At 39.1% G+C, this 18,978-nt stretch overlaps 1 long non-coding RNA gene across 2 annotated transcripts in view; it reads left to right on the top strand.

Annotated features, from left to right (window-relative positions):
* LOC308552923 overlaps positions 1-18,978 on the top strand; it is a 38,491-nt gene that overhangs the window by 10,951 nt on the left and 8,562 nt on the right. Inside the window, exon 3 of one of the 2 annotated variants that reach the window (XR_013998157.1) lies at positions 11,831-11,987. The exons of the other annotated variant lie outside the window; for it this stretch is intronic. This is a non-coding gene — a long non-coding RNA (uncharacterized lncRNA). The remainder of the gene's footprint in view (positions 1-11,830; positions 11,988-18,978) is intronic. 2 annotated transcript variants of the gene reach the window in all.

Below are 18,978 nucleotides of genomic sequence, written 5' to 3'. Positions count from 1 at the left end.
GTAAAAGATCATAACTTATGCATTGTGATTATCGAGGTGTTTTCTAGGTTGTTTCAAAACTCATTAAAGTAAATTAACCAGGCAGCACTATGTGGATGAAAAGGAAAGAAACTGACAACATAGTGTAAGAAAGTTAAATTTTTATTACCCTAACAGGAAGTTAATTGAGAATGTCTAGAATTGATAAATTAAGAAATAGTAGTGTAAGTATATAAATCTCCTGGGTCAAAGAAAGAAACGTAAGTGATTGCACAGCTTTTGCAGATGAATGCTAAAAACAAGCAGGCCACTTTGGGTTTGATATTTGAAATGGTCAACACATCTTCAGTTTTTTATTCATGTTCAGGCTTGACATCTTTTTGGGGATTCTGCCTAGCCAGGCATATCTCTTATGCAAGTATAGACTTCTTGCTGCTAGGTGTGATGGCTGAATAGTAATATTCAGGGAGACTGTGGGGTCTGAGCTTCTCCCTAATGAGGGAAATGGATTTTCATCTTTGACTGGCATCAGGAAATTACCCTTTTAGTCAATAAACAGGGAGGCTGAAGCCCTGTCTGTCACTACAGTACAACAGACCATACCATTTGGGGAGAGCAGAGAAGACAGTGCTCTCAGATTAGAGAGAAGCAGAAAGCTTGGGGGGGTGGTGGTTAAAGGGGACAATGGGGAGGTGGAGGGAGAGGGAAAAAGGAGAGACTGAGGGAGAGGTAGGGAGGGAACAGTAAATGTCTATCCACTACTTTTTCTCCTTCACTGTTTCCTCCAATTTTACTCTCTTACACCCTTAATGGTTCTGGACCCAATTACAACATAGGGCAGAGTGGATTCTTCCCCACCAACAAGCAGTTCTCCATGATACCAGCTGAGTGTGCTACAATTCAACTCAATTCTGACACTGTCTACCAGGAGATAGCAACAGATTTTACAGGCTAAGGGTTCACTCCTACAAGACAACCGCCTCCCCTCCTCACTTCAAATGCCAGTTGCAAGCTCAAGTTATCACCTGTACTCCTGACTGACTGGCTGTAGATTAGAGGTTCCAACCACTCCCTTCTTGGGTTTGATTAATTTGCTAGAGCAGATCACAGAGCTCACAGAAACATTTTACTTACTAGATTATTGATTTATTATAAAAGCATGTAATTTAGGCCCTGGCCAGGGTGGCTCAGTTGGTTGAGCATTGACCCATGCACTGAGAGGTTGCTGGTTTGATCCTGGTCAGGGCACATGCCCCAGTTGCTGGCTCGATACCTGGTCTGGGGCATGCAGGAGACAGCCGATTGATGTTTCTCTCTCATCGATGTTTCTCTCTCTCCCTCTCCCTTCCTCTCTCTCTAAAATCAATAAAAACATACATATTTTTAAACAGAATGTAGCCCAGCTGGCATGGCTCAGCGGTTGAGCATCGACCTATGATCCAGGAGACCCTGATTTGATTCCAGGTCAGGGCACATGCGCAGGTTGCCTGCTTGATCCCCAGCAGGGGGCGTGTAGGAGGCAGCCGATAATGACTTTCTCATAATTGATGTTTCTATCTCTTCCTCTCCCTTCCTCTCTCTGAAATCAATAAAAATACCTATATTTTAAAATAAATAAAATAAAAAAGGATATAATTCAGGAACAGCCGGACGGAAAAGATGCATAGGGTAAGGTATGGGGAATTGACTTGGAGCTTCCATGCTCTCTCCAGGTGTGCACCACTCTCTCAGAATCTCCAAGTGTTCACCAACCTGGAATCTTTTTGAACCTTGTCCTTTTGTTTTTTTATGGAGGCTTCATTACATAGGCATGATTGATTTAAATTATTGGCTATTGGTGATTGAATTCAACCTCCAACTCCTCTCCCCTCCCTGAAAGTCTGGGGGTGGACTGAAAGTTACAACCAGCTCTGCCAATGTGGGACTATACTAGGCAGTCTTTGCACCAAGATTCCACACATCAGCCAGGCTGAGACTTTCTAGGGCTGAACTAGACTTTAAGAATCTTCCTTTTAAATCCTCCTTACTTCTCTCTTCTTTCAGAGATGTTACACCTGCATTACCAGCAATTTCTGCACTCTCCCCTTTATTCTCTATAAGTGTTTCCCCCCAGTGAGTCTCGTGTATGTCTAATTCTGTCTTGGCATCTGAACTGACACACAGGCATATGACAGGACCTACTTTATAGGGCTTTTGTGATAATCTAGTAACATGTGTGAAATGTTGAGAACAGGACCTGATAGACAGCAAGTGTTATGCAAGTGTTAGCTGCTATTATTATTATTATCTTTTAGATCTCAATTTATATTTTACTCTCTTTAGGAAACTTCTCAGATCTACTAGACTGGGTTAGAAGCCTCTTTGAGTACTCCAACAACATCCTCCTGTAATTATTTACATTGTTTTCTTTTAAAATATGTTTTTATTGATTTCAGAGAGAGGAGGGGAGAGGAGGAGAGAGATAGAAACATCAATGATGAGAGAGAATCATCGATTGCCTGCCTCCTGCATGCCCCCTACTGGGGGTTGAGCCCGCAACCCGGGCATGTGCCCTGACCAGGGATCTAACCGTGACCTCCTGTTCTTGGGTCAGTGCTCCACCACTGAGCCACACCGGCTGGGCTAAATTATTTATTTCAGTCAAATTGACAAACATGCCAGGGAGCAAGATTTCAAATGCTCCCCAAACTGTTGGGTCTCTTAACCAACTGCCTTCATCACTCCCCTGTTTAATCTATCCTTCATTCCCACTGTGAGAGAGATCTTTCTAAAGTTAAATCTGTCCATCTTACTCTTCAATTTAATACCTTCTAACACTCTGGTTGCCTACAGTATACGTGTGGCCCAAAGACCCTTTATAGTTGGGCCCTCCACTATCTCATCTCCCATCTCTTATCTGTATGTTCTGTACTGTGCCATGCTGAACTCCTTGTAGGTATCAGGAAATTTTATGCTACTCACCACTCCATTCATGTATATGTGTTGCTGCCTGGAATGTACTTTCATCCTTGTCTACTTTTGGAGCTCTTACCTATCCTATAGGAAAGAACTCCAAAACCGGTGCCTCTTTGAAGCCGTTCCTAATTTTGCAGGCAGTGGGTCATCCTTTTTTTTGCAGCCTCATTAGACTGTGTGTATACGTCTGTTATGGCAACCACCACACCGCATTGCATTTGTTTGGTTACCTCCCTGACTCTGCTCTCTAGTCTGTGCATCTGATTAGATATGTGTTAGATGTTTTTACTTTGTTCTTGTGTCCCTTTTTTTCCATCTCTTTTTCCTTTGTGTTGTATTTGCATATTTTCCTTTTTCTATGTTCCACCTTACTACTTTCTTTTCCACTATGTCTATCTGCTATTCAATTTTATCCACTGAATTTCAGTTGTTATGCCATTTCTACTCCCTAGAAGTTCTATTTGGTTCTTTTCTAAATCTACTTGATCAATTTTTAAAAATTTGATTTTTTATTAAAAAAAAAAATCTTTATTGATTTCAGAGAGAGGAAAGGAGAGGGAGAGAGAGATAGAAACATCACTGATGAGAAAGTCATTGATTGGCTGCCTCCTGCATGCCCCCGATTGGGGATTGAGCCTGCAACCCGGCATGTGCCCTGACCAGGAATAGAAGCTGGATCGCCTGGATCCTAGGTAGATGCTCAACCGCTGAGCCACGCCTGGCCAGGCCAGAACTTTCTTTACTTTCTTGTTCACTACTAGATATAGTTAAGAATATTAAAAATAGATTTTTCTAGCATTTTTAGTTGTTTTCAGCAGGAAGATTGATCAAGCTAAACAGTCTGTCATTGTTGTCTGACAATGGACTCCTGCTCTGACTTTTATTGTTTTAGGACTCAGGGGCCTGGTCAACAATGCAGGCACTTTTCCCACAATTGGCTACAGTGAGTGGCAGAAGATTGAGGCCTGTGTGAATGTTCTCAAAGTGAACCTCATTGGTTTGATAGCAGTGACCTTGAGCATGCTTCCCTTGGTGAAGAGAGCGGGGTGAGGGGTTGGGGGTGGGTAGGGCAGGTTGTCAATGTCTCCAGCATTCTGGGAAGAGTCTACTGTAGCTCCAAATATGGAGTAGAAGCTTTTTCAGATATTCTGAGGTAATGCCTTCTCTTCCTCTATTGGTTTTCAAATCTACCTCTGCCTTTTAAGGATAGTTGTGGTTGCATTTAAGGCATGCCCAGATATTCTAATGCAGTCTCCCTATCTTAAGATCTTTAACTTAATCACACATGCAAAGTCTTTGCCATGTAAGATAACATTTACAGGTTCTGGGGACTAGGACCTCATGTCTTTGGGAAACATTCAGCCCACCACATGCCATGACTGGTCTATATCTATTACCATGTGCATGTTATATTACCTGCCTAGGAAGGGACTTGGAAAATAATCGAGAAAATAACATGAGTTGTTACCACGGGCAGGCACCTCTCCTGGCTTCCTGTGTACATAGTGTCCTATGCACCTCCACGGGGCTGCTGCCTGCTTATCTACCACTACTCACAACTGGTCTCTGACTCCTTGACTAGTTCCTAGACCAAATAGTGATTTGAACATTGAATGTCCTTTCACCGTTCAAATCACTATTTAACTTCTTTAGAAAATTCCAATTTGCCTTATTGTGCTAAGGATTAATAAGAAAAGGAAGTTTTGTCCCACATTTGAGTTGGACTTTTAAAGAGCAATAGAGATGTTGTGGTGTGGTGGGAATTAGAGCGAGAAAGCTGCAAGGGGAAGTAAAATTCAGAGGATAGAGGCACCCCTGGCTTGCATAGCCCCTCTTCCAGAGCAAACACAGGCACCTGGAGGATCTTTTTCTGAAGCTCTAACTTAGAAGGTTTTAGGTTTGGGTTTGATAAGGGAGGGTTTTCCTTTAGAACACTGGTTCTTAACCTTTAGTGTGCCTCAGAGCCAGCTGGATGGCTTGTTCAGATTGTTGGGTATCACCCCCAGAGTTTATGACTTGTTAAGTCTGGACTGGGGCCCGAAAATTTCCATTTCTAACAAGTTCCCAGATGCTGATGATGCTATTAATATGGGGTTTACACTTTGAGAACCACTCACTACTTTAGAGGGTCATGATGCTTTGTGCTTTCCCTTCTTGTGTATCATTATTTCAAACATTCTCCTTGGCATCAGCTTGGGCTTCACCCTCTCTAGCAAGGCTGTTTGAATCTCTAGGTTAAGGAGCGCCCTCATCACTGTCCCCAGAGCACCTTGAGTATACCTCTACTGTGGTGTACAATGCCACCTTCTTCACTTGGTGAAGGCAGAACTTAGCACAGTGCTGCCTGGTACATACTCAGCCCCTGGTAATTTTGGAACTGTTTGTTAAACTAATTTGAATATTCTGGAATGACCAATGACTTGTAATTTTAATGCTCACGCCATATTTCAGTAATGGTTTCTTATAGTCTTTGAACACAGTATAATTTTTCACAGGCCCATGCTTTCATATGTGCAATTCCCATTACCTGATCTCAACTCTTGGTTTTCTTCACTCAGAAAGTTCCTCTTTATCCTTCAAGGCACAATGGAAACATTTTCCCTACACTGAACCCTTCCCCAACTCCCTCAGAAAATCTGCCTGCATCTTCCTCTCTGCTATGTAGCCCTTTGAATACCTCTGCTATATAATATTTTTGAGTTGTATTGAAATTACTTACTTGTCAGACTCACCCACTGTGAGCTTTTTGAGGTGAGGAGTTGAGTCTTGATTTTCTGAGATTGTGCATGTAAAACATGGAGCACAGGAGCTGCCATAAAAATGCTTATTTTCTTTATTATTCTTTGTATTCTTCATGTCTCCAGTGTCTACTACATGACAGGTACTTAATAACTCTGTTAAAAGAGTGGATGTAGAATTGAATTGTTATGGGAGTTTGTATAATCATGTCCCAATTGTGAGACCTAGGGATGTTTAAAATTTTATTTTTCCCCTGTGTTCATTATCCTTTAAAGTATTCAGTCAAGTTGTTTTTGTAATCTCTTTGTTTTGTTTTGTTTGTTCTTCCCTCAGAGCATTGAAATTGTGGTGTTTTTCAAAAGAGTTAACATGAGGGTTTTTATTTCAGGCGTGAGCTTTGACATTTTGGGGTGAAGGTCAGCATAGTTGAAACTGGATACTTCGGAACTGGAATGACAGGCATGTAGGGGTCCTTGGAGAAGGTGAAGCAAGTCTGGGAAGATGTCCCTATGCATATTAAGGAGGCCTATGGACAAAAGTTTCCTTGATGCCTGTGAGCTTTTCTTTTGATAAGATAATGGACAACCTTGCAGGAGAAGGGTAAAAGAGGGTTGGTGGAGAATGAATAAGGAGCTTTGATCCTTTGAGAACAAAGCTCCTTAAACAAAGCCTTCCCAGTGCAGGAGGGGTTGGGAAGATCCCAGGGCCTTCCTGGTTGGCTTATTGATGGCTGTTGTGGCTGAGGAAGAGCCCAATAGGCAGCCTAGGGCAAGGATCTGCTCTGCCCTCTTACCTAAGAGCCTGGCCACCCAAGAATTAGGGTAGAGGCATGGAGCCTCTGGGTCTTTGATATGGAGTGCCCCTATGAAGTTTGGCAGAGCTGGTGTGGGAGGCCTGCTCTACTAAAGTGCAGCCTTCAATATTGTCTACCTTTTGGTAACAAAGGGCCTAGCCACAAATACCGTGTCTTATTGTGAGAGGAGGGAGGGTACAGGTAGGAAGAGGTAAGTGGGAAGATAAATATGGAAACATACTATGAAGATAATAAGCAGTTTTTTGGCTGTCACTGATGGGTTATATATACTACTGAAATGAATGGCAAAAACACTTTCTGGGATTTGGTTGGAAGCATGGTGCCCCCTGAATGGCATTGTTGGCTTCACTGTATGACTGATGATCCTCCAACAATAAAACTACCTACTGCTCATAAATTCATTTGGACAAACCATAAATTCAACATGAGGGGCACTCCAGAACAATATATACCTTACTCCACCACTAGCGAGAAGATTCAGGAGTGGCTCTCACCTTCAACACCTTTAAAGAGAATGAAAAATAATTTAAACATGTAAACTATAGGGCTTTTCATGTAATTGTACTTTGCTGCTTACTATTAACTTGGTTAAAATTGTTTGATTAAAAAAATAAAATTATGTGGTAATTGCAGCAGGGAGGGAGGTAGAGGAGGGTATAGGGGTAATAAACGGTGATGGGGAAAAATTATGTGAAGTGTAAGGGCTAGTTTACTGATGCATTTGGAGGGAGGTTTTTTAAATAAATTAACAATCATAGTAGGAATGAGAATCAATTTAAATTGCCAACTGGAACTCAAAAGAGTGAGAATTCTCAATGAATATTTAGGAGTTTTCCCCACTGACTACACTATTGTATAGTGTTGGAGGCCTCTAAACATTTACTTAGATCTGCTGAACAGGATAAACAAAACATTGATCTTCCTATTAATGAATTACTTCAGCAAAATTTCTAAGTCATCAACTTCTTATCTACGTGGAAAGCTGGTCTAAGACACATTATTAAGTAAAAAATAGAGAGTAGCATATATAGTATTAAACCTTTGTAAAAATAAATTTACATCTGTATATATACATACATGCATGCATGTGGGGTATGTGTGTGAGTGTGTGTGTGTGTGTGTGTGTGTGTGTGTGTGAAATAATCCCAATTGTTGGTGTTTGTCTCAGAGGTGGGATAAGGGGTTGGATCTACACTTTCTGCACTGTGCATTTTTGACTTTGAGTTTTTTATAATATATATGGGTTTATGATGGGAGAATATTTATATTTAACTCCAGTCTGTTAATCAGTGTGGTGGGGTTCTTGTTCTTAGGGAGCTGTGGCACAACATGAAAAGTAACAATATTCACATTATAGGAGTGCCAGAAGAGGTCAAAAGTAAGCTAAGGTTAGAGACTCTGTTTGAAGAAATAATGGGAGAAAACTTCCCTAACCTGGTGAAGGAAAAAGTCACACAAGTTCAGGAGGCACAGAGAGTCCCAAGCAAGAAGAATCCAAAGAGGCCTTCACCCAGACACATCATAATTAAAATGCTAAGAATTCAGGACAGAATCTTAAAGGCAGCTAGAGAAAAGCAATCTGTTACCTACAAAGGAGCTCCCATAAGGCTGTCAGCTGACTTCTCATCAGAAACTCTACAAGCCAGAAGGGAATGGCATGAAGTACTCAAGGTAATGCAAAACAAGGATCTGAAACCAAGACTACTCTATCCAGCAAGACTATCATTCAAGATAGATGGTAAAATAAAGAGCTTCCCCAACAAAAAAAGGCTAAAGGAATTTATCACCACCAAACCAGCATTGCAGGAAATGTTAAAGGAACTGCTGTAATTAGAAGTAGAAATAGAGAGAAAGAGAAACATATGCATAAAGAATTAAAATGAAAATAAATAAGTATATATCAATAATAACCTTAAATGTAAATGGATTAAATGCTCCAATAAAAAGACATAGTGTGGCTGAATGGATAAGGAAACATGACCCAAATATATGTGTCTACAAGAGACCCACCTCAAAACAAGAGACTCACACAGGATGAGAATGAAGGGATGGAAAAAAATTTTTCCATGCAGATGGAAATGAAAAAACAAACAAACTGGGGTAGCAATACTCATATCTGACAAAATATACTTCAAAATGAAGACCATAACAAGAGACAAGAAAGGTCACTACATAATACTAAAGAGATTGATCCAAAAAGAGGATATAACACTGATAAACATATATGCACCCAATATAGGACCACCTAAATTTATTTTAAAAAAAACTTCCAGAGGACTTTACGGTAGAGATCAACAGCAAGACAGTCATACTTGGGGACTTTAACACCCCACTTATTTCACTGGATAGATCTTCCAGACAAAAAAATCAACAAGAAAACAGTCACTCTAAATGACACACTAGATCAGATGGATTTAATTGACATTTATAGAACATTCCGCCCCAAAGCTGCAGAATATACATTCTTCTCAAGTGCACATCAGTAGATGAGTGATAAAAAAGCTGTGGTACATTTATACCATGGAATACTATGCAGCTGTAAAAAAGAAGGATCACTTATCCTTTGGAACAGCATGGAGGGAACTGGAGAGTATTATGCTTAGCAAAATAAGCCAATCAGAGAAAGACAAGTACCACATGATCTCACTCATATGTGGAATATAATAAACTGATGAACAAAATAGATCCAGAGATATAGAAGCATGGAACAGACTGAAGGATCTCAGAGGGAATGTGGGGTAGGGGAGTGGGTGGGGAGAGATTAATCAAAGAACTTGTATGTCTATAAGCTTAATCCATGGGCACAGACATTGTTATGGGGGAGGCCTGGGAGTGGGGTGGATGTGGGGTGGAGGGGATCAATGGGGAAAAAAAGGAGACATCTGTAATACTTTCAACAATAAAGATAAATTAAAAACAAACAGAAACCAAAAGAACAAATGAGAAATAACTTGAATTTCCAAAAAACAGGGGAAATGGTATAAGAAAAACTAAGCAGCCATGTCATAGAAGAGTATTTCATATATATTCATGATATATTTAACAATATTTTGCACAGATTTAAGAATATTTAATACATTTATATAATATAAATATAAACATTAACATTATTAAATAAAATTTAAAAAATTTTATATTTAATATAATAAATATATTTGTGATATAATTCAGAAGTAAAAAAACCCCACAAAACAGTCCAAATAGTGTGATCTAATTTTGATTTTAAAAAAAGATACACATGAACACACACGCTCACACACACACACACACACACACAAAGAAATTCACAGGTCTGACTATTAAGTCATAAAAGAAATTAAAACATCCTCGGGTGAGGATTAAAAAAATTATCTCCTTTTAGTTTACCTATAATTTTTTTTCCTTTTAAAAAATTGAGATATAATTGATATATAACGTTATATTGGTTTCAGGTGCATAACACGATTCAATACTTGTATATATAGGGTGTCTCAAAAAATGTATACACACACTTTGAATAATTATAAAGGCAATGTTTATTAAAATACATTTCACTTTCAAAATAGAGCTATCAGCTGTTAAAGGGTGTATACATTTTTTGGGGACAACCTGTATTATGAAATTATCACAGTAGGTCTAGTTAACAGCCATCACCATGCATGGTTACGATTTTTTTTCTTGTGGTGAGAACTTTTAAGATCTCTCCTAGCAACTTTCAAATACATACACAGCACAGTAGTGTTAACTATTGTTACTACGCTATATATTATATCCCCGTGACTTATTATTTTATAGCTGGAAGTTTGTGCCTTGTGATCACCTTCACCCACTCCCTATCCCCCACCTCCAGCAATCTGTTTGTTCTCTTTACGTATGAGTTCAGATTTTGGTTTTGACTTTGTTTCTTACGATTCCATATATAAGTAAGATATGGAACTACCTATAATTGTACTCCTAAAAAATATGGTCTTGTTTTCCCTATTTCAGTTCTTCAATATCTTGCTTGCTTATTTATTTATTTATTTATTTATTTATTATTTCCTCATCTACGGACATTTTTTTCCATTGCTTTTCAGAGAGTGGAAGGGGAGAGAGAGAGAGAAACATTGATGTGAGAGAGACACCTCGATTGGTTGCCTCTTGCGAGCACTATGACTAGGGCCAGGGATTGAGCCTGCAACCGAGGTGCGTGCCTTTGGCCAGAATTGAACCCGGGACTCTTCAGTCCTTGGGCTGACGCTCTAAACACTGAGCCAAACCAGCTAGGGCTATATCTTGCTTCTTTAGGTCAGCTTTTTTGCTTACAAGATTTGCCTGTACTGTTGTACATGGAAGTAATTTGTCCATTTTCATTATAGTGTATTCAAACACATGAGGATTTTCTAGCAACCATTTAGGTATTCATTTGTAGAATAATTACCTTTTGGCCAGAGCACTTTAGCAGAGGACTTTGATATTTGTTGAGACTTGCTTTATGGCCCAGTATATGATTACTTTTTATACAAAGTAATTTTTTGTGTGTGTATGTGTTTTTAATATATATTTTTTATTGTTGACAGTATTACAGATCTTCCCCAACTTTGTCCCCTCCACCCAGTCCCTATCCCACCCCAGGCCTTCATCACACTATTGTCTATGTCCATGGGCTAGGTACATAAATATATAAGTTCTTTGGTTAATCTTTTCCCATCCCCCAAAGTATTTTGTTAAACATCAGTTTCGCAACAATGATTTTGTAGTTGAGTTACTCTGTGTATAAATTAAAATATTTGTAAATTTTTGACAAATACAAATTCTAATTTTTTTTTATCCTTACCAGAGAATATGTTTATTGATTTTAGAGAGAGAGAGAAACATCGATGTGAGCGAGAAACATCTATCAGCTGCCTTCCAAAGGCTCCCTGACCAGGGGTCAAACCTGCAACCTAGTTATATGTGCCCTGACTGGGAATTGAACCAGCAATCTTCTGGTATAAGGATGATACTCTAACCAGCTGAGCCACCCAGCCAGGGCACAACTTCTAATTTGGTAGATCACAGCTTGTTTGGAAGCAGTCATTAATGATATGTGCACCATAACCAAGGCCAAGTACCTTTCTCCTCATAGGTTTTTAATTTAGTTCAAACGCTGTTCTCATCATTACACTGGGCTCTACCAGCTTTTGTATTTGTAATTATTACTGTCAAAACTAAATAACTTTGTCTTCAATGTTGATGTTTTAAGCTGAATTGACAGTTATATTTACAATGTCACATGTTTTTCATCTTTGACAGAATTAACTTAAACAACTTTTATTTTAATAATTGGATGGAAAAAACCAAGGCATTATTGGAATTAACTCATTTTCTACTTAAATCACATAGTAATACTGACATAAAATGGCATTATTTAGCTGTTTATGAAGTTTTGCTAATGGAATGGACACATCGACAGCTTTGGCTTCATTTATATGTGCACAAGAAAACTTGAAATCAAAACTCATTTGTTCAAGATGAAAAGTGATTCTTCACAGAGTTACAGGTAAATATATCATCTGCAATTGCAGGTATTATTTCTTTGTCTTTAAGTAGTCTTCTTAAAACGATGAGTAACTTTTGAAGTACATGTAGATGCCTCTTCAGCCTTCCTGAGGTTAATCAGTATGATCCCCAGGTATCAACAGGTATTTGCAAGTTATATTAACTTTCAAAAGAAATGAAAATTCATTACTTGATTTTAAATTAAATATGTACTTTTAAAGCTCATTGCAGCTGAGGGTTTACTGCAAAATAAAAAAGCATTATCAAACAATAAAATAAATAAATAGTTGTAGATTTGTACCATACAAAATCACTATGAGCAAGAGCATTCAGAATCCGGCAGTACCACTTAGTCTGTTTCCAGTACGTATTTCATGTACATGTAACTGCAATCTATAATTTCTTACTGACCCCACAGACTTTTAGCTCAGGATTTTGTGTATCTCACAGGCTATAGCATAGACCAGCAATTTTTAACTGGTGTGCCATAAGAATTTTTAAAACATGCAATACCTGACTATTTAGTCAGGGGCACTGACTTTTTCCCTAAGATTGTCCAAAAAATGACAACCGCCAACACAACAATAGCTGTCCAGTGTGAATGAATTAAAATTATACTTATTTTTTTTGTCAGATTGGCAAAAAATATAGTATATTTTTGGTGTGCTGCAGAATTTTAGTAATTGGCTTATGTGTGCCATGAGATGAAAAAGGCTGAAAATAGCTGTCATGGACCATGGCACAACTGGCTGGTTCATTCACCGAGAGACCAGTAGGGGCAAAAGTATGGAATACTTTTCTCCTGACCTACTGTCAAAACATTTTGCATTTTGTTTTATCATTGAACAACCTGTAAAGGATTGGGAAAAGAGAGGTTGCATTAATGCTGTTTTTCTTGTAGACTTAATTATTTGGTAAAGTGAGAATTCTCTTCAGTGCTACTAGACAAGCATGGCAGAAGGTATAAGTACAAAATGGGAATATTCCAAACACGTCTTGGTTATTTTAATAATTATTCATAAAACTCCATTAAGAAAGGGAAACACCAGGATAAATGTTAAATCAGATGCAACACTGGAATAACAGGCATAAGCTAGGACTGCCCAGACAAACCAGGATGTATAGTCACCTTACAACTGTGTTAATTAGGGTTTTCTATTGTTTGTTTTTTTAAAATGTTTATTGATTTTAGAATGAGAGAGGAATGGGGGGGGTATCTATTTGCTATTCCACTTATTTTATGGATTCATTGGTTGATTCTTGTATGTGCCCTGACCAGGGATCAAACCCACAACCTTGGTGTCATGGGACAATGTTCCAACCAACTGAACTATCCAGCCAGGGCTAGGGTTTTGTAGATAAAAGCAAGAAACAGAAACCAACTCTGATGAACTAAAACGAAACAAAAATTATGGGGAGATTTTTTTGGGGGGTGGAGTACAGAATTGAAGAACCAGGCTTGGAGAAAGATTCTTGGTAGCAAGAACTCCTTGTCAGGTTTGTCAGGCACTACTATGAAATGTGTCCCAACCATCCTTGCATTTGTACCGCTCTGTAGTGCTCAAAGGGGGGGGGGGGAGAGGAGAGAGGCGAGAGAAAATTTCAGCTGGTCTAATTGTGGTACTCTGCCCACCTCTTGGCTAGAGGAGGGTGGGGTGTTGGCATATATACATCCACCTGGCCTGCAGACCATGAGAGGTGATTTCCCCAAAAGAAATCTAAGTGCTGTATTAAAAGAGGAAGAAATAGAAGCTGAGCGGTCAAAAACCAAATGCCTACATACCCGTTATGCTCTTTCATCTGGCTTATGGTCTTCTCCATCACAGTTCTGCCATCATCAGAAGATGACATAATATCCTAGTTTCACACTTGATCTCCCCAATTTTAGTAATAATCTGTTTCAGGCAGCTGCAGGTCATACGTTACCTCAGTCTCAGCTTTTAACATTCAGAGGCATTTTTTTCTCTGAAGTCTTAAGCTCAAGTACCTACTTTCTGATCACAGAGTCCTGCCTTTCCAGGTCTCACTTCCATCCTCCCAAATTCCTGTGTTTTGGCCTCCTGTAGACTGCAGGTCCCTTGACCCTTTCCTCCATTTTTTCTGATTTATCAACTTGCTCCTGTTCACTTTCTTCCCAGGAGAGAACAGACACGTGGTCCATTGTGACAGTCAATCTCTTGCTGCTGTGATATTGAGCTTGCAGTCTAATACTGAGCTTATTTGCAGCAGCTTGTGTGTCCCTAACCAGCTGTCTCCAACTTCCCCAGGAGTTATTTTCTTTTTAAAATTTACTCTCGAGGAGTTAATTTTAATATTCACCATTGTTTTCAATGCCCCAATCGCACAATCTGCTTGCCATACTGAAAGAAAATTGAGGGGGCCAAGTGAGAAATCCCTTCATTTCCTGTGTTCCCCACTGACCAACATACTCCCCCCTCCCCCTGCCGTTTTATGGAAAAAGTGTCCCTTCTCCTGTGTAAAGCTAATTCCTTCCCCTGTGTTCTGAATCCAGTCCCTTCCTGTGTCCTTACTCCAACCATTATTCCTTCCCTAGCCTGTATCCTCAGTCTCTCTTGTCCCCTGGCTTTCCCTCCACGCCTAAGTATACACTTCCATCTTCCATCTTGAAAAGGCTCTGTTTGTACCCTAGTATCTCCTTCTAGACGTGGCCTTGTCTTCTTCTTCACTTTGAATTTAAATTCTTCAAAAAGAGTAGTTTATATTCTCCACTTCTTTACCCTCACGCCCTCCTCAGCCTAATGCAATTTAGCTCTTTTCTTTGCCAGTGCCACAACGGCTCTTGTAACCTCCAGATTGAAAAATTGATGGATGCTGGTCAGTTTTAATCTCAATCGACCTCACTATAGTATTTACCTGTTGACCAGTCCTTCTTTCTTGAGGCTTCTCCTTAACACACCTTCCTAAGTTTCCTTGGAGGAAGGCTTTCTCTGTGTGTCCCCAGGCTCCCCGCACCTCACACCAGTCCTGTTCTCGGCATAGAACCAACTTTGTAAACATAATCAAGTTAGGAACTGAACTTTTATTTCTAGGCAATTGAGTTTTATGAGGAAGAGTGATGCATTTTGTTACAGCAAAGTTCTTCAGTTCTGCTGGTCTGAGGACACACTTTACTTCTCATGTATTGTAGTCCCTTCTCATTAGCCATAGGAGCTGGAATGAGAATATATTATGTTCAACAGTTTTCCTAAACTTTAATAGCTTTACTTTTAAAACCTGTCTCTAGATGGCTTGTATTATGCTGACAGCCCAAGTTGTAAAACTTTTAAAGGCACAGGGAAGGCTGGGACACAGGAAGTACAGGGTGTAATGAATTTGAAAGCTCTAGTTGCAGAAGTAAAGCTGGATTATTCAGTGTCTGGGTGTACATTTTATAATAGCGCCTTTGTTTATCTCTTGCAGTGGGTCTTAAGGGGGCTGCAGGGCACATTAAAAGAGATTGTTCCTTGAACACAATAGTTGCTTAATAAATATTCATTGAATGAGAAAGCAGAGGCAGGCACTTTAGAGCTTTGGAGATATGAAGAGTTGTTCATCGAGATGTGCTGTAGGTTTCTGGCGTGGGTGGAAAAGTGGTAATAAGATGGTGGTTTTATGTGGAACACGCAGAGCACAGAGGCAACTGGATGGGAAATAATGCCATGAAAAACTTCTAAGATGATTATGCAACAAAGTTACCCAAAGATGAGGTCTCTTTAGTCTAGATCCAAGGAAATTTGATGTCCTCTAAACTTTTTGTATATTCCTTTTGCTTTTATTTTTCAAATTGGCATCCATTTAACCCAACTGAGCTCCTCTGAGCCAGGCACTGGGCCACAGAGGTACGGGGAGGCAGGATCCCAGCTTTTGGAGAGCACACTGTTTAGACTACGACAAGCAACTACTGCCCTATGTGGTGTGACAGTGGCTGGTACTGGGCCAGTGGGGCTCATAGAAATGAGCCATTACTTGGAGAGCGGGAAGAAAGGAAAGAATTTGAGGGAAGGTTTCTCAGAGAATGTAAGAGATGAGCAGGGCCATGAAAGTGAAGCAGAAATTTGTTGCCAAAGAAATAGTGTTTATGTGTCTGAGTTTAAAAGAGAAAGGCCTTGTAAGCAGTAACTGACAAAGCATAAAGTGAGTGGTGAATCAAATATGACGTTGTTGAAGATTGTTTTCAAGGATTTGAAATCAGGTAAAGGTTATGCTGATTCACTCTCCCTTGGGCCAGAGGTTCTTCAGGCTGGTCTTTTTTTGAGGGGATCAGGAGAAAATAGTGAGAACTGAGTCTCCAGATGGAAAGGGAGTGGGAAGAAAATTTTCTGTTTTCATTTGCAAGAATAGAAAATGATGAATAATAGATGATAGAAGGGAGGAGGCAAATTCTTACTTCTGTATTTAAAAAAAAAATCTCACAATAAATTTTTAAAAGACAAAACCTGTCCTTCATTAGAAGAATGGAGAAATAAATGGTGGTGTAGTCATATAATGGAAAACTATGTAGTAGTGAAAATTAAGAAACTACACTATCATCAACCACTGAGCCATGCCGGCTGTATTGATGGACCCATATCTCTCTTGGTGCTCAGCAAAGGGTCCTTCGGTTACCCAGATGTGATCTCCTTATGGGGTCATATGTCCTATTTTTGCCCAGTTTACTCCTATTGCCTCAGTGTAATTATTAATATTCCCCTTTGCACGCTCAATGAATTGGTTTGGACCATAAATTATATGTTCTAAGTGGTAGATAACTTTTCTCCTTTAAGTAGCTAGTTCTTTAGACTCTACCTGGTTACTCAAATGAGACTGATGGCTCTTTTAGATAAGGACCCAATGTTCTATATGTTTGTGTCATTTTTCTTGGTAGCTGCTCAATAGGTCCTTGTTAAATTGGGCGACATGAGTCAAAGTCTATGAGCAGGCTCATGCAAGTGAGTGTGTGGGCAGGACGTTCATGCTGGGGAACCTTGGTGGGAGATCAAGTTGAACGAAAAGGTGAGACTTGCAAAGGGCAAGAGCTGCATGAAGATCCAGTGAGACTGTGTGTGTGTCGCACACTCGCATGTGCATTAGTATAGAGAGATCTTAGTACAGTGAAGTGTAGTAGGTATTCAATGAATGTTAGTTTTATCTTCTCATATTTATATCTCACTAGCTTTTTTTAGCATTACTGAGGTATAATTGACATCTAAAATTGTAAGATATCTAAAGTGTACATTGTGGTGATTTAACATATATCACTAGGTTTTTAATGTGACTTTACAGTTGCCTAATACTGAGCAGTTTCCAAAATGCTGGTAAAAACATTGTCTAATTTTAAGTCTCAACATTCCTGTGAAGTAGGTATTATTATTATTTCTGTTTTACAGAGGGGATAATAGGGTCTAAGATAAAATACTTAGTTTTCAAATCATCAATAGCTAGATTCTTTAAAAACAATGTAAAATTTTTTATGAACTGCATTCATGGAAATGAAAATAAAAGAAAGCTAAGAAGCCAAACGATAAGAATTCAATCACCTGCCCAGCCAGCATGGCTCAGCAGTTGAACACCGAACTATCATCCAGGAGATCACAGTTCGACTCCCAGTCAGGGCACATGCCTGGGTTTCAGGCTCAATCCCCAGTAGGGGGCGTGCAGGAGGCAGCCGATCAATGACTCTCTCTCATCACTGATGTTTCTATTTCTCTTTCCTTCTCCCTTCCTCTCTCTCTGAAATCAATAAAAATACATATATTAAAAAAAAAAAGAATTCAGTCACCTAGACTGATTTTTCCACGTTTCTTTCTATGTTTGTTACTATGCAAACATAATTTTAAGATTTTAATTATAGTATCAAAACAATGTTATTTTTTCACTGAATATTCTATCATTCTGCATAATCTTTATACACTTTAATGATGTATTTACAATTTATAATTGATGTAACTTCTAGTGATTGGATATTTAGGTTGTTTAAAAATATTTATGGTTGTAAATAATGCTTCAGTAAGCATCACTGGGACTATTGGTCTGCTATCTTTTGTATTATTTTTTGAGGAGGAGGTCAGGGAGCATAAACATTTTCATGGCTCTACAACAGGAAGTTTAAAGATAGAAAAATTCTTTTAAATTACAGCAAAGGTACCTCAGGTCTCTGTAGATTCCTTTTTTTCCTGTTCCACAGGACATAATTCTGTGCTCTTTGATCTAATGGGGTCCTGATGTTTTTGTCTATCAACATGTGTAGGCATTTATATGACATAGCTATTAAGTATTTGCTTGTCATATTGGCTATAGCTTCTATGTCCCAAAGAGGAGATACAATTTTTTTGTGACCAAGATAGTTGTGGTCTTTGTAAAATTAACGGGCGTAAGAAGGGATAAGACTGGGGAAAGGGTAATCAGAAGGGTACAGGGAAAAGAAGAAGTAATAATGTTGATAGCTGGTAAGATCATAGTGAAAATAATAAGATCTTGCTTTTGTGTATTACTTTCCAGTTTATAGAACCCATTATCTTAATATATTAATAACATCTATTATCTCATTTGAAATTGAGAGAAAGGATGGATCCTAGAGGCACTGCAAAGAAAGAATGAGTGGGACTTGGTGACTGATTGTATTGTTAAATAACAAAAATTCAACTGAGTAAATCTAAAGATCTAATTGGCTTTATTCAACCAGTTATGAAACGGGCGTCATCCCATCTAACAAAGAGAAGGAGCCCCCGGAGGGGCAGAAAAGGGAAATTTTTAGTAAAGAATGCATTGTTTCAAAGTTGCCCTCCTGGGGGAATAGAAGGAGTCTAGCAGCAGATTACCCTAGTTCTGAACAGGAAATTACAAGTTAAAGCTACATTCCTGGGAGAGGCTGAAACTGCAGTTAGGTTAGGTATTAAGTCTTAGTTTGCTAATATGGGGCCTAACCCAAGTGACTCCATTTTGGGCCTGTTGTTTTAAGAATAAAAAGTGGCGAGGAAGGATTTCAGTGGTCCAAGATGGATCAAGTGCAATTA

Source organism: Miniopterus schreibersii, assembly GCF_964146895.1.
Source record: "Miniopterus schreibersii genome assembly, chromosome: 2".
Classification (NCBI taxonomy): domain Eukaryota; kingdom Metazoa; phylum Chordata; class Mammalia; order Chiroptera; family Miniopteridae; genus Miniopterus; species Miniopterus schreibersii.
This window is presented reverse-complemented; position numbering and strand designations above follow the sequence as displayed.